General features: G+C 45.8%; 2 protein-coding genes across 4 annotated transcripts in view; one reads left to right on the top strand and one right to left on the bottom strand.

Annotated features, from left to right (window-relative positions):
- The window catches only part of LOC125758250 (uncharacterized), a 220,036-nt gene that overhangs the window by 158,288 nt on the left and 48,150 nt on the right, over positions 1 to 13,598 (bottom strand). The window lies entirely within an intron of this gene.
- Positions 1 to 13,598, top strand: part of LOC119390394 (uncharacterized) — a 164,017-nt gene that overhangs the window by 112,806 nt on the left and 37,613 nt on the right. Inside the window, exon 3 of one of the 3 annotated variants that reach the window (XR_007415813.1) lies at positions 3,485 to 3,797. The exons of 1 other annotated variant lie outside the window; for it this stretch is intronic. The gene's annotated coding sequence lies outside the window, so the exon portion shown is untranslated. Of the gene's footprint in view, positions 1 to 3,484; positions 3,798 to 13,598 lie in introns of those variants that run through there. One more of the 3 variants, XR_007415812.1, reaches the window with a different exon arrangement.

The raw sequence follows: 13,598 nt of genomic DNA, 5'->3' as shown, positions 1-13,598 counted from the left end.
CTCAAGATTATGGAGCGCGCTTACGCAAATTTTCTTTATTTGGCGGCGCTACACAAATTCGACACATTAACTGAATGTTGACAGGGCAGTGGCAAAGGCTAGTGGCTCTGATAGGAATATTTTCCAAGGAAAGCACAAAAAAAAACCTGACCCTGTTTTGCTTCATGTGTAAAATACTGCAGTGTTGCAGATAACTGCTCCTATGGAAGACTTCTCATTGGAAGGTAACTTTCCAAAGCAACGGAATGATGAGACGGAGCTTGCAGAATCTGAATATCTTTTTTTTTCAATAACGCTCGGTGATTGATAAGGAAACACGTTAATATCGGAACTTTCACCCTTTTGAACACAAGCTGCTTCACACACTAACGACGGGTTGCACCGAAAGGGATGGTAGTTATCGAATGTGAAATCGCATGTCCAAATAAAACTGCAAATAGGAATGCCTTAGTTGGCTACAAATCGTGTGGCACCTTTTTGAATTCGGCAGCTGCGGGCGCTACGGCGAGCATGCTGCGGGTGACGTTAGCGCGCACCTGACGGTGCGCGTTCCCTCGCAGGTGCGCGCACCGTCACAGAGTGACGTCAGCGCGCACCTGCGAGGGAAGCGTCCGAGGGGAGCGTGACGTGAACGCAAAGCTGTGGTGTGACCTACTTGGCAACGCTCCAACACCTACGGCGAGTGGAACGCGTTGCGGCGCATTCGTACGGATGCACGTAACGTACGGCGTTACACACCTGAGTCAAAGAGCTGCTTCGCATCTAAAAACCTGACCCTCTTTTCCTTCATCTGTACCATACTGCAGTGTGGCTGATAACTGGTCCTATGGAAGACTTCTCATTGGAAGGTAACTTTCCAAAAGCAACGGAATGATGAGACGGAGCATGCAGAATCTGAATATCTTTTTTATCGATAACGCTCGGTGATTGTTAAGGAAACAAGTGAATATCACAACTCTCACCCTTTTGAACACAAGCTGCTTCACACACTAACGTCGAGTTGCACCGAAAGGGATGGTAGTTATCGAATGTGAAATCGCATGTTCAAATAAATCTGCACATAAGACTGGCTTAGTTGGCTACAAATCGTTTGGCTTATTTCGACTCCGGGTACATTTAGGCTACAGTTTCTCGGGCCTTTCGCTGCTCTGTGTCGTCCGACCTGGCAACACGGCACGAGCATCTCCTTTAGATGGACACATCGAGAATAGCTCCCCGAAAGTTGTATCTTTTTCTCATCCCGAATTTTCACGAGTAGTGCCTGACCTCAACGCTGCAGCATGTTCTAGCCTTAAAGCACGACGACCCAACTCACTGAATAGCATATTCGTGGAGTACGTACCCAGTACATTTTTCATAGATAAATAAATACATATGTAATATATACGAGTAAATATAGAAGTAAAGACAAGGAAAAACACAAAATAACAGACAGCTGAGCTAGTTGGTAGGTATTCATGTTAAAAAAACACGACGTGCAAACAGAGACAAGAAAGAAATCAAGATAGTGAATAGTTACCTCTCACGTAGACCATCAAGCTCACCTGACTGATAGGTATCGCCTCTTGCCTTGGAATGCGCAGATAAGTATTTGTGTCCACCTTATTTGTGGGTGCTGCAAGATTTTTCAGTTATTAACGATGCGTGTGGTGTATTCACAAATTTTTGTGTCCGCGTTCGCACGCCCTGACTTTTCAAAGGGTCCAAAAACAGCCTCTCAAAATACAAAATCAAGCGCCTTATTCTCTCTTGCCGTTTCTCGTCTTTTTGGCGAAATTCGTTACAGTAGAACGGTGATTCACGTGACATCATTACAGCGCATAGTGTTGTTTGTTCCATATACGAGACATATCAGTTGGGAATTGTCTCCCACCCTGCTTTGCCACGCAGTAGACCACCCGTTCTCACTCGTCTCGTACGACCATCGCGCGTGATCACCTTATTTCGCTCTATTCCGAGCGTTTCCGACCGCGCAAAGGGAGATAACAGCGCGCGGCCGACAAGCGCGAAATTTTGATAGGCTCAACGCTTAGTGGTGACATTGTACGCGCGATTTGTGAAGAAATATGCGGCGAGGACATATCGCCTGCAAGAAGGGCAGTGAAGGACGAGAACTAAACCAATGCAGACAGCGTCGGATTATTTGATTCTTCCAATGGACGAACTGTTTACTGCGAGAAAGATGTAGCACTCCAGAAGAAAGGCGAGCCCGCTTCCACGGTCTTTGTTAATTTTTATTGCGATAAGAATTATGATGACTCTCTAGGCAGGTTTTTACCGTTGCCGTCAAGTTCCGTATAAACACCAAATCGATAACATAGCATCGTATGCTGTGGCTGTCAGTAAAAGCTTGCGAGCGCTGGTCAGGAACACGGCTGAAGCAGAAATGAAACAAGCTGGCCATCTGCGCCGCACGAAGGGCGCTTACAATAACATCAACTTCCGTGCCATGCCTGCCGTCTATTCCTCCACAACCCTTCCCCGCCCGTCTTTCGCTGGGCGGAGGGACGAACATACGGGGTCGGGGATGCTGCGTGGTGTGACCAGCAACTGTGAACTTTGACAAACTGCACGAAAACCACGTCTCACGGGAGTGGCTGTATTCGCATACACCAGCGTTTTGTAGAGCTACGAGAAATCGGATCCAAAAGACTTAGCTGCTAGCCTTGGTTCGTATACCATTACCACATGTTGCTCTCGCGTTCACGGCTTCGCCCTTTCGATAAAACAGATTTTTCCGATATTCAAGGAACAAATTTCTCTCCCCATCAACTCAATGAAGTCTTTATTGCACTCTAATCAAAGAGATTAGTAAGAGTGCAGCCACAATTGACTTTGCCCCGAGATTGCTACTGTGTAGGGTCCTTTACGCCGAAGTTCCAAGCAATATTGTGGCCCGGTGGAAGGATTCTTGATTGCCACGTAGAAAGCTGGGTTTAATGCCGGCTGGAAGCGTGATTAATTGCGAGTAAATAGCGCGCGCCCCTGCCGACGAACGTGGCTGAAGCCGAGATGAAAGAGGCATGCCATCAGGCATCCATTCACACGAAGGGCGAGTGCGATAACGCCGCCTGCTTGTGAGGGTTCCCAAGGAGGCAGAGTGTGAGCTTCGTGCGTCCGAGGCGAATTGCGTGCTCCGACTTAAAGGGCGTGGTCGCTCATGGCCCCGCGTCGTACACCAATAGAGGGCATTAGTACACGGGCCATACCTTTGTAGTTCTGTACTCTCACCGCTTACTTCTAATTGAAGCCAGAGATAGCCAGAAAATTGATTCGATCGCTGAAGCGGCCGTATTCACCTACGCCGGCGTTTCCTATAGTTACGTGAAATCGGATGCCAAAGGAGTCAGCTCCAAACCTAACGTCGTTTAACATTCCTATTTGCTGTTATTGCATTCATTCCTTCGCCCATCCGGGAAACTGCTACCTTTAAAAAATTATGGTGGTAGCGTATCGAAGTAAAATATGCACTGCTTTCTTTCAGGCCGGACGTCTCGGTAATTATTGTCAGGTGGGGAAATGCCATGACGGTCACTGCATAACGACTGGACTTGACACGTGTGAAACTGCCTAAGACCCAATTAAATAAAAAATATATTGCGGGAAGGACCACAGAACTGGTTCTACAAAGCCTGCCAGATGATGTTTCTTCTTCTTTATCACTCATGCTTAAAATTACTGATTTACATATCATCTGTTAGCTTTTGACAACTTCTGGTTGTGTTGCAGGAGATTACGTCCGCACAAGCGTTCCAAGGTAATAAACAAAGTTCACAGCCCTAAATTTCGTTTCTACCAAAAAAATCAATAAAAAGAAAGTAACTCATTGGTGATCGAACACATAATGTCTTGGCATAAAACGGAAATGTATCGTATAGGGGTAACTTTGCAACAAGCAGATCCGCGCGTGAGAAACTGTCCCGTCTTTGGATCACACCGCGCATTAGAGGAGTGTAGTTACTTGCTACTAGTGCTACGCAGCAGCCCTAACACTCAGAGCTGGACCCCTAACCCGTGGTTCGCGTTGAGTCGCGACCACGGCGGGTTTCAGGCCAGTGGTAACAGAGACAGGTTGTTTGCCTGACACAGTTTATTGTGCCAAAAGCGCCACCAACACAACAAGATTACAGATAAAACGAAGCGGCGGAGAAGTTCCGCTCCACAACGTGAAAACAACAACAAAATGGGAAGCACAAGAGATTGAGAGCAATAAGGCTCGTACTCACGTCTCGTGGCTTCGTAGTCGGGCCCTGAGGCAGCAAGTCACCTCAATATAGACCGGGCGTTGCGCAGGGGGTGATGGCGGCTGGGTGGCTCCCGACTCGATCAAGGTGTGGTCGTCACCGCTGCTCGAGTCGAAAGACAAGGCGGTCCCCAAGAAAGCTGCGCGCGTTTCTTGGGGTCTGGAGAGGAGTCTCTCCAGAAAAGGGCAAGGAGGGAAAAACGGGGCATCTCGACTTCGGCCAAGGAGCAGGGCGCGAAGGTCTGCGGGAGCGGCACGACGCCCTCTCCCACACAACCCCCCCTCGCCACTGCGCGTACAAACGTAGCGCGAAGCCGAGGTGCCGCCGCGTTAAAGACAATAGCGAGTTTTAGTATAGCGGATAACAGCAAACGCAAGGATTTAGCGTTAGCGTTAGCGTTGCGTGCTCCTAACTGCGCATGAGCAGAACGTAAACGTAGCCCGAGCTCTTACGTTCGAACGCTATTTCTGGAATATAGCGTTGAACGCTAACGCACGCAAGAGATCCCGTACGTAAGGCAAGATGGCGGAGCCTGTTGAAGCGAGAGCCGTCCACTTCGAATCTTTGTAGCCGTCGTCCTGCATTATTAAACTTATTCATTCCCTAATAATGCTCGTATTTGATTTAGATTTGAGTAATGAGGCTTCGCCAACTGTGTACCCCCGATAAAATAGCTCCGTTTTTGAGAGACAAAGTGGATTTGCGCTGCAGAAGGCTTAGCAAGATTTGTTTGCAAGGTTCGCTCATGTTTTCTGTAGCGGCGCAGAGATGGCGACGTTGTCTTTAGTCGCCTCTTTCCAAGATACGGCCAGAAGTCAAGCAGATACATGTCAGGCGTCGTTTCCCTTCATGCCTTTCGCGGCAGTGTATGAATGTGACGCGTGATGCGTCCCAGCTTAAAAAGGCCAAGTAATAGGGGTCTTGAAGAATTCTCGAACGTGGCATGTCGACAGAAACCAGTGTGTCAGAACTCATAACTTCTGCAAACGCGACGTGGAGACGCAACAGTGGTGACTTTGGATCAGCTCGACTTGGTGGCGCTTTTGTGGATTCTACAGTGCATTTAGTGTTTTTATGTCTAGATGGCGCTGTATGTGCTTGCGTTAGCGTTAGCGGGAATGCCTTCCGCTGTACTAAAAGACCACCAGTTGACACGCAGTGCGTTCCGTTTTAGCGTTAGCGTTGAGACGCACGCTAACGCTAACGTAAGCGTTTCCCGCTATACTAAAACTCGCTAATGGGTTGCGTGTGCAACCCCACAATCGGCAGGCCATCTGTCGGCCGCACTATCGCCCTGCTAAGCGTTGCACCACAGTGTCAGCGTGATACGCCTGATGATGTATTGATGTTTTGTGGCGCAAGGGCTAAATCTGGCCAAAGAGCGCTATGTAAAAATATGCTGGAATGTCGATGAACCATGAGTTACGATGTGTTTGTGATATCGTGGCTGTAAAAACGCCAGAAACATAGATTTTGAGCCCAATATTCGCAGCATTTTTTCCTTCATACTCTTCACCTGTATATGATCATCATCAATATGTATATCTTCGTTCCAAGAATTGGTCAGCCGGCAATGCTCAATAAACGGAGTCGAGCCCTTTATTTAGCCAAGCCGCCAGCAGATTCGTGGAGGCCGCTTTCGATCAACAATTCGTCTGCGACGTTGAGTTCCCCTGGAGCTTCGTTCGGGTCGCCGTTTGCTTCGCTTATCCGCTGTCGGCTCCCAAGAAACGCTGCCTAGACCGTCCAGCAACGACACACCATCCGCTCCCGCGTGGACCATCACTGCCCGGGAGCGGGACCCACCAGTCTTTTGCGGTCTCGCGCGCGGCCGAGACGCGTGCGGCCGCGACGAACGAAAATGCGCTCAAAGAACGCTCTACGATCGGTGTATACACTTCTGCAAGTGACACTCTGTTTGCGTTGTTTGGATTTGGTAAATAGCGATTTAACCGAAGTGCACTCCCGGTAAGTACTCTTAACATGCCCGGTGGAGAAAAGTGAAAATTGACCGTCGGCGAGAAAACGAATCATCCAAAAGAACATCATCGCGTAATGACTTCAATATATGACGCAATTATGATGTCACACTTACCAAAATTTGTGACATCATGATCACGTCACTATGATGTGATATACCGTGACATCAAATAATCATGTCATCACATATTGTTTGGTGGTGAAAGATCGGCCAATCACGGAGACAGTGAAAAACTAGTTGAGGTGCAGGAAGCTTGCAATGCCTCCGATCCTGGAGGCAGTGGAAAACCACGTTAGCTGCAGAAAGTTTTCGGAGGGAGGCGTTTAAAGATCAATACATTGACTGAGAAAAAAAAAGAACAACATGGCTTTGACTCGAGTCGTCTTAGGCGAATATACGAGTATAAAGGACCCTGTGAGCTTTCGCGGTAGATCGTGACGGAATTGTGAATTGTTCGTCGAGCACATTCAAGGCACGTCCACGTAGGTTCGTACCCAGTGGCGTCACTTTCTCCGTCGGTAGCATTATTGATTTGGACACGGCACAGTCTATAACTGCGCCATGTTAGCTTAAGAAGTTCACGCGAAGGATGTCCTGCCTCGAGCAATATAGTAGTTCGGATAAGCTCACAAGATAGGTTCAGAGAAGTTCCGTCGTTAATCGCAACTCTTTCATTTCATTTCATTAATTTCCTGTATTTTACCCTACAATGCATTACAATGGGGAGTAGGGTACATAAGAAAAGTCATAGTTTCGCCGCAAGGGCGCGATGGCAAGAAACTAATGCTATACGAAGTCAGGCTCGCTATTAGATACTCTCAGTTTGAATAGCGCTCCTGTTGCAAAGGCGGCCGAAGCAGCGAAGGAAACCAGCGTGCTTCAAGTGTCGAACTGTGACACTTGAGAGTTCGCGCTCATCTTCTGTTTGTTCGTTTAGCGGCGTCCCTTGAGCTCGAGCGACTTTCGTACGCTCCGTAACATGAGTGTGGACATCGCGGTGAAAGCGCGAAACATCCCTGTTCCCCTCACAACGAGAAAACCACGCGAGCAGACAGCGGAAGGGCAAGGTTCTCCTTGCGCAAATATAAGAAGAAGCGAGCGAGCTCGCCTACGACATTTAAGTCCGCCCGTCGCGCTCCTCGCGCCATCTCGCTGGTAATAAAGAAACGCTTATAAGCGCCTGCCGTTTCTAAGTCTCGCCAGCGGTAAAATGTGCGTATATAACGCTCGCCGTTAGCTACCTGAAGGATCTGCGCTTTCTGGCGTAGTGGTTAGCGCCACGCGCAGCGGAACGAGAGATCCCTGGTTCGATTCCGCGCTCCGGAAGCATTTTCCTGAATTGTTTTTCTTTTGGAATTTGATATATACATATACATACTTATACATATACGATGCATGACGTAGGCGACGGCGACAGCAAAATCCAGACGAGACTGTGCATATAACTGCTATCGCAATATTAACAAAAAAGCAAACGAAAATAACGTAAGAAAATAGCTACAATATATATGAAGATACGATGTTAGGCTGCAACAACTGATTTGAAATGCAGGCACGATGCGAAATAAGACCAAAAATTATACACTGTACACTTAACACTTTATACTGAAACTAATTGTGTAAGGTGGAAAAAACAAATCATCTGAAATGAAAACAGTACGGAAGCGAACGTGGTTTTCTTATTTGGTCGCGCGTGGAACGAAGGAGTATTAAGAAGTGTTAGTGCGGTCACTAATGACGAGTACGTCATAATGATGATCCAAATGAGCTGAGCTATCAGATGGGGTCATAACGAAATGAGCTTTAAAAACTGAATGATTCAATGTCTTATGAAAAAGCACTAAACTAGGTGCGTTGCGACATGATTCCAGTGACTCCAAAGAAAGGGTGCGTTTCATTGAACCACACCAGCCAGTGCGACGGTAGTTAGATAATATGAAAAGTGCTGTGTCATTCGGTACTGTTTAAAACGAGTCAGCTAAGTGCTATTGAAAAGGGTCACAAATTGAGCATACGTATTTGAATTTAAGACGCACTAGTGTTTTCGGCATTTTTAGTTCCGTAGTTTAGGGAAGCGAATAGTGTTGCCCGTAGGTACCCTTCAATGCGATTTCTATTGTTAATAACGTAATTAATGTGATGTTTCCAGCTCAAGTCAGACATTATATAAATATCCAAGTATTTATGTGAAGCAACAAAATCTAGAGTAGTGTTATTTAGGTCATAGTTAGTAGGGCGTTCGGTATTACGTTAAACGCGTAAATTCGCATTGCTCTTGGCTCGCGGTGTGGTGCTGCCGTCAGAGAGCTTTACAGTCAAGTAAAGAATGACCTCCGCGAATTGCTCCGGGAACCCTCGTTGCGACGCTGCTACGGCCGTCCTTTTCGGCGCGTTTCCAAAAGAAGTGTAATTTTGTCAGCGCCTTACACCGCGAGGTGGCGGCTTTAGCAAAGGTCTCGCTCGTAGCATCCATTCATATTAAAAATAGCTCTGCGATGCTCGCCTGGCTGTCATCGCGCTCCCCGTTCGCACCGTGAGAAATCAGGGCCAGATCAAGAGGAGACTCCACGCGCGTCGCGTTTCCAGTCGAGTTTCCAGGCCGGCTGTGGTGTGATCTTTCGGTTAACTCTAAGATTCCGCGGGATGGCGACCTTATTCCAAGCCCGGTAAAGAAGGTAGGCGTCGTATAACCGACGCTTTTCTGGCTGTCACACCAATTTCTCCGATTGAGTTCTCGCCGCGCGAATGGAAGGGCCTGAGTAACACTAGCAACGGCGCGTTGCGGGAGCCAACCTCGGAGGCCACTAGTAATGCATCATGACACTAACGAGTTCCTCACACTGCGGCGTCCACGGTGATTCATTTTGGTGACGGCGCAGTTACGCGATTCGCCTTTCGCGCGGGCGTGTGATGCCTCTTCGCCAGCGTAGGGCCACTTCCAAAATGACCAACGGTGTTTCTCCGCCGCCGACAGCTTCGAGTGCACTGGCACCGACAACTAGGGAGCGCACTCCTTGCCGTTTCTCTTCTCAAATCACGACGCCATGGAAGAGTGCATGTGGACTTAGTGTTTATTATGTGCATATTGAAGCCATCTTTGCCATTCACCATACGCTGCGTCCAGCTGTATGTTTGCTACTACAGCTACCACAGAGAATTAATCGTGTTCATGAGCATTCTTAGCCAGGATTTACATGCGCCACCAGGCATCAATGTGGGTGCGTCCACATCATGAGCTGCTATAGCTGCCAAACAACAATAGACATTGTGCAAGATCTAATATATCAATGTATAATAAATATTCTACTATATGTATATTAAATATTCTACTACTTCTCCAAGGACACGTTTCACTTTTCGGTTACACCGATCCCTATGATGGACGGATTAACCATGTTTTTTTCCAAAAAGAGCCAAGTCCACTTTAAGCGAAACTGAGAAAAATGCAGTCCTTTGCTACTCACAATATCGTGGAGCCTGCTCCAACAATTTTTTGCCAGTGTGCGCATGCCACCAAAATAACCCAAATCTCTATTGCGGCTAAAATCTATACAGCCCACTATTTCCGGTATTTAGGTATAAAACTTGGATTTGCCTCTTATAGATTGCAACATTTCACTTAGACTTCAATTAGCTTGTAAAAGCTGTGAAAATCGCAGCGAATGAGCGATCTATCAATATTTTGGGATAAAATGAACACTATCCTTGTGCTTCTGTCGGCGCCATCTTTTGTGTCATGGGCGTAATGGGGATCCTTCCTGGCAAAAGGCGCACCATTGTGGACTGTCGGCAGCGTTTTCGTGTTCTTGGCATCGGTTGAAGGCTTTCGAAAATGCTTCAGGTCTTCTTCTTCTTAGCTCCTTTTATGCCGCGTCGTTGTGGATAACTTCTCCAAGAAATACATCGGTTTGAGATATCTTGATTTCAGTCGTCTCGTATTTCAATTATACAGGCTTTGGGAGAAAGGACATGGCATTGTAGAGCGAAGCTCGAAAAGAAACACTGAGAGGCAGAAAACAGTAGGAAAGTCGGACTATTGCTCTTTATATTCCAGTATTCCCCCACAACATCATTGCGGTGAGTACCGACTCGCTCGCCCCCGCCCCCCCCCCCCCCCCCAAAAAAATGTGGAACGAAAACACGATAGCAAAGCAACTAGCAGAGAAATGAAACGGATTTTAAGTTGGTTGCTTTGATCACAGTTTCAGTCGAGCAGGTACAGTATTTGGCTCATTTTTTGTTCGAAACAGCATTTTTGACTTCATGTTAAATTAAGGAATTACCCCATTTTGAATACAGTTGTTTTAAAAGTGACACATGCTTAGCTGCGCTTTACGCTCCCGTGAAATTTAGCCCAGCTTTGGTTTCTGCATGTGGCTCTTTTAGAAAAAAAACTCCACATATGAAGTCTTTATTACACTGTTATCAAAGGGATTAGCAACACAGCAACTACAATTGACGTTGTCCTGAGATTGCGGCGGTAGAGGGTTCTTTCGGTAGCAGTTTCATGGAATAGTGTGGCTCGGTGGGAGGATTGTTGACTGCAACGTAGAATGCCTGGATTTGTCTCCGACTGGAAGCGCGATTTACGTGCGAGTAAAAGCACGCTCCCCAACCCCGACGAACATGGCTGAAGCTGAGATAGACCAACTACGTCACGCGAAGGGCGCACGGGATAACGTCGGCCTGCTTGTGAGTAAACTTGTGAGAGTTGCCAAGGAGGCAGAACGTGAGCTGCGCGCCTCCGAGAGGAACTGCGCGCTTAGACTTCAAGGGCGTGGTCGCTCATGGCCGCGCGCCGTACACTAACAGAGGGCATTTGTACACGGCTCAAACCTATCTAAGTGCTGTACTCGCACCGCTTACTACGCATTGAAGCTACAGAGAGCCCGAAAACCGATTCGCTCGCTGGAGCGGCCGTATTCGCCTACGCCAGCGTTTGGTATACTTACGCCAAATCGGATCTTTAAGGGGAGATGTGGTTCTTGAAAAAAAACTTTTTTATTAGTTGGGCTAACTGAATGAAATTTATTACAGTTATTCAGTTCTTTTCTGCAGATTCCAAATCTTCAAGTAGATTGATATTATCTGCATTAGAACAAAAGATAAGCAATTTCTGACAGCATATTCCTTACGGTACATTTTGGCAACTTTGCTTTGTCAAAGACAAAAACAAAATATGTGGCGAAATTGTCAGAGAGCTCGTCTAGCCGATGATGCTAATTTGCTTTTATTTAACTTCGAGTGCAAAATAAACGGATGCAAATAAGATTGAAAAGTTTTTGCTTCGTACACTTTACAATTATCGAGAATTAGCATTTGGTAAACACCATTATAAGAAAATAAATAGCATCATCGGCTAGACCAGATTTCTGCCAATCGTGCCACATACTTTGCTTTTGTGTTTGACGAAAAGAAGATACCAAAACTCCCCGCAAGAATTGTGCTGGAAAACGTTGTAGAACTAGCATATGTTTTGTTCTAATGCAGCTATTAAAAATCCACTCAGAGATTTGAAATCTGCAGAAAAAACTGATTAATTGTAATAAATTTCATTCCGTTCATCTAACTATTAAAAACACACTTTTCAAGGCCCACGTCTCCCCTTGAGTAGTCAGATACAGGCCTAGCTTCGTATAACATTCCCATTTGCTGTTATCGCATTCACTGCTTCACCCTTCCGGTGAAACTGTAACTTTTGAAAATAATCTGACCGTAGCGTATTGAAGTAAAATATGCACTTTCTTTCTTTCAGCTAAGACAGGATTGTTCTAAGGGTGAATGTAACGTGGGAAATGCTATGATGGTGTCTGCGAAATGACTCGATATAAGAAGTGTGCAATCACCCAACACTCAGATAAATTGATTTATTAACACACTGATGATATGTACAGATGAGGAAGTTGCACAAATGATGATATGTCCAGTTGACCAAGAAGAGTCAGTGACTGCGCTCACAATATACTGGTGTAAGCACCACAAAACGGGTTCCAAAAAGGCCACCAGAATACGTTTACTATTGTTTTTCTCTGATGCTTAAAATTACTGACACATTTTAGCTGTTCGCTTTTGACAACTTATGGTTGTGTTGTACTAGATAAGATACGATAACATATAATGCGATAAGATAAGATAATATGAACAGTTATCTACAAACAGACTGCATATTCCTTGTCTTTGCAAAGGCTTTGGATCGTATTGTTCACTGCAACTCGATTTTAAAACTTTCATCGCTAAAACTAGATTCGTTTACGCTAACATAGCTCCGTAACTTCCTAACGAACCGGCAGCAATTTACTATCGCAAACAGTTATTCTTCATCACTTTGTTACGTTTCCTCTAGTGTTCTGCAAGGAAGTGCTCTCGGCTCCTTACTTTTCCTCATCTACATTAATGACCTGCCGGATAATTTACCATCTTGTATGCGCATATTCGCTGATGACAGCATTATTTACCGTCCCATCCGCATCAGTAGTGATAATCTTGCCCTTCAACAAGACCTTGAGCGTATTGGTGAGTGCTACAAGGCCTAGCAGATGACATTAAACGGTTCCATGTGCAAACTAATCCCCTTTAGTTGAAAACATCGTAACTTTAGTGGGCTATCTAAAATTGGTAACAGCATTGTGGAACGTGCTCAGCATTAAACTACCTAGGCATAAACCTAACTCATAATCTTTTTAGTCCACACAATCGCTTCCATCTGTGCTAACGCGTTAAAATCATTTTATTTTCTATGCCGTATATTATACAGTTCTCTGTCCGATGTACACAAGCTCGTGTATCTTGCTTTAATCCGTCCGCAGCTAGAGTTCGCCTCCTCCAATTCTTCACCGCATCAACAATACCTAATTAACATGTTAGAATCTATCTAGAACAGAGCCAGTCGATTCATGACGAGTAATTACAGCTACCATTCTAGCATAGCACAGATTAAACAAGGTCTTGCATTTGAGCCACTAAAAATTTATCGTAACATTTCCCTTTTATCGCTATTCCACAAACACATAAACACCAGCACGATGCCATCTGTTCACCTTAATCTAGCTTATCGAACTTCATGCCCATTACATAAAAACCTTAGCTTGTCACGCATGTATGGTGAAACACACACTTTCAACCTTTCGGCTCTTGTGCGAGTGATTCGTTTCTGGAATGACCTACCAGATGATCTCGCATCAGAGCGAGATCGCGAAAAGTTCTTAAACAACCCTGAAAAATATTTATGAACCGAAGTTTGTTGTATGGCGTTTTCACATTCACCCGTGCATACAATGCTGCTATCGGTATATTTTCTTTTCTTCCTCATTTCACCTGCTTTTCTTTGATCCTTTGTGTTCAGTTATTTGCGAAAAACTCTTTCCGCAGTTATC

The sequence above is a fragment of the Rhipicephalus sanguineus genome, chromosome 4 (assembly GCF_013339695.2).
Source record: "Rhipicephalus sanguineus isolate Rsan-2018 chromosome 4, BIME_Rsan_1.4, whole genome shotgun sequence".
In the NCBI taxonomy this organism is placed as follows: Eukaryota; Metazoa; Arthropoda; class Arachnida; order Ixodida; family Ixodidae; genus Rhipicephalus; species Rhipicephalus sanguineus.
This window is presented reverse-complemented; position numbering and strand designations above follow the sequence as displayed.